The 2,595-nt window shown below is 42.0% G+C and overlaps 2 long non-coding RNA genes across 2 annotated transcripts in view; one reads left to right on the top strand and one right to left on the bottom strand.

Moving 5' to 3' along the window:
• LOC102678965 overlaps positions 1 to 1,513 on the top strand; it is a 3,238-nt gene extending 1,725 nt beyond the window's left edge. The window contains exons 2-3 of the long non-coding RNA XR_421305.2: positions 30 to 567; positions 799 to 1,513. This is a non-coding gene — a long non-coding RNA (uncharacterized LOC102678965). The remainder of the gene's footprint in view (positions 1 to 29; positions 568 to 798) is intronic.
• LOC102679055 overlaps positions 1 to 2,595 on the bottom strand; it is a 70,293-nt gene that overhangs the window by 37,717 nt on the left and 29,981 nt on the right. The gene's annotated exons all lie outside the window — the stretch shown is intronic.

The raw sequence follows: 2,595 nt of genomic DNA, 5'->3' as shown, positions 1-2,595 counted from the left end.
GATTTTTTTTTTTTTTTTTTTTTTTACAGAACCATATTACAGTGACGATAAATGAATAAAATCAATGTCGTTACTATTGGGAAGACGTACGCAAATTTCACGAAGTGAAACAATAGAAAACAAAGTCGAATAGGATAAAAAATTGCATTGAAATCGCATCGAGATGATGACCAGAGCGAGTTTGATACGTTTCGAGGGCGATCGGTGGCCATCGCTAGAGCGACGACGGGAGCGGGACCGGCAGCAACTTCTCGGGTTCCCACCGAACCCGGGTTCTTCGTCTCTGTCTGACCCGCCGCGTGGCCGATCCTTTTCTCCGGCGATGAGCCGGTGTATCGTGAAACGCGCTCCCGAGGCGGCTGCCTTTTATTTTCTCGGCGTGCGTGCACCCTCCGTTCAGCGACTGAAACACTGTTGCCTCGTGAAAATAAACGAGCTGGAGGTGGAATCGGCACTAACAGAACCTACAGGGGAAAGAAAATAGACCAACGCATATACATACGTAACTCATTTCGCGCAACGCCCTCTTCGCGTACTACAAACTAACCTCAAACCAAAAACGATTTGGTAATAATTTAATCATCTTTACAGCGACAACCGATCGCTGTTTCTTTAAATTCGTTGTTCTGGATTTTGTGTCATTTTTTTTCTTCTTCATCGTTTTTTCTATTCAAAGAAGATAATATTCGTTTCTGCTTCCTAATCAATCACGTAAGTAATATATGTAACACGTTAAATGCATAACTGTTCAAAATCGAATTAATTAACCTTTTTAAAATTTACAATGGTTGTTTGTAGAACTTTCTTTAAATATAATTCTCTTATTGAGAAATGAGAGACGAAAAAATAAAGGAAAAGAAGTACAATTGATTTCGCCGATACATTTGAGAAGTAGTTTTTACGAACAGCGGATCGATATTTATCAATCGACTGACAATTTCGATCGATGATCACGGGATTACCTGTTCTTCTTTACGTAGTGAAATATGTAAGTAAACTTATAACGTGTATTAAAAGTGCACTTTCCAAATTGTTTATGGCCGTACACGTGAAGATTCATTAATCCTTTCTACGCAATTCTTGTACTTTCAGCTCTTGTACTCTTTCAAAAAAGTATTTTTTTTGAAAAAACTTTTTACACTCGTACAGAATAATTTTTATTTCAAATAAAAAGAACAAGTAAAAAGAAGAAATAATCACTCTTATTGGATTCGAATATTTGTGCGAGACCATTATATGTACTATATTTAAAGGAAACATTTTTTTCATATCGTTGAAATTTTACTTAATTTTACGTCTGCGATGCCATGACGCTTATTGTAAATCATTCTGCTTTCTTTTTTCCTCAATTGTACCTCTGTGTCTGCAGTCATTTCTACGAAAGAACGCGTGTGGTGCATGATTCCTGGAACGGTAACTTTCCAACCTCTTATTAACTCGACGCCATTAATCCCATTACCTCGATTCAATTAGGCCGATTTTACTACATAGAATTAAAATGAGTATCGTTAAATATATATGTACACTTTATTTGTTTGAATTTTTCCTCGATCGAAGTCTGGACAAAAACATAACCTAAAATTCTAAGAAGAATAATCTTTCCATCGCGATACCAAAAATACTATTTATTCGTGAAACTCTCTCTCTCTCTCTTTCTTTGAACACGTTCCGATTCTCGTCGCTGGAATTAACTCGTTCCCGAAATGAGACAACATTGTTCCATCCACGACGAGAGTCGGAAAACCGCGAGCGTTGATTCTCGAAAACCGCAGAAACCGAGAACACGCAATCGTGCAATTACACATTCCGAAATTGGCGGGCGTGAATACGAAACGAGATGGAAAGTGAACTCGAGCCCGGTTCGAAAACAACTGGCCGAATAATAATCCCGCTTACACGAGCAAGCGGCTCCCGATGAAGCGCGGCCGAGTGAAGATCGTCCCGACGGTTGATTGAATTTTTCAGCGACGGCCCAAGTATCGATTTTGCGGCATAATTTTTAACGAGCCACGCTCACATTTTTCGAGGACAAGGAGGGCCAAGTTGACGCGGTGGACGTGATTCCGCGCGAGAACAGTGTCCACTCGTTTTTATCCAGGCAAGAGGCCTGCTCGCTCGATGGTGTATCATTATGGATTCGCGTGCGCTGCCCCCTGGTCATTCTCGTCTCATCTTGAGCAGGTTTCCCTCTTCTTCTATCCGCCGCAACCGCCACCTTCCTCGTCACTTCCTGCGCGAGCGTGTGCGTGCGCGTGCGCGCACGCGTACACGGCCCGCCGAATCTTCTTTCTTTCTTTCTCTTTCTCTTTTTCTTTTTCTTCTTTTTGTAATGGCCGCTCGCGGAGAATTGACCTAACGTCCACGAGCAGAATCCGGCCCAGGTATCAAACGCCTTCCGATCGCGCGAGCAACTTTTGCACAGCCATTGAGGAACGGGCCACCGTGTCACACTTTTATTTCTGTTAAGGATACGCGACTCGGTTTTAAATTCGGCGCCAGCTTCCTCGCTGTAACCGCCTCTTCTGAGCAACATTCCTGCGTATTTATTATACAGTGGCTCGCGTTGGAAATTAACTATAGTTCTTCTTCCCCTCT

Source organism: Apis dorsata, unplaced genomic scaffold, assembly GCF_000469605.1.
Source record: "Apis dorsata unplaced genomic scaffold, Apis dorsata 1.3 scaffold_129, whole genome shotgun sequence".
NCBI classification, from domain to species: domain Eukaryota; kingdom Metazoa; phylum Arthropoda; class Insecta; order Hymenoptera; family Apidae; genus Apis; species Apis dorsata.
The sequence above is the reverse complement of the archived record's forward strand: the minus strand, read 5'-3'. Positions and strand labels throughout refer to the sequence as shown.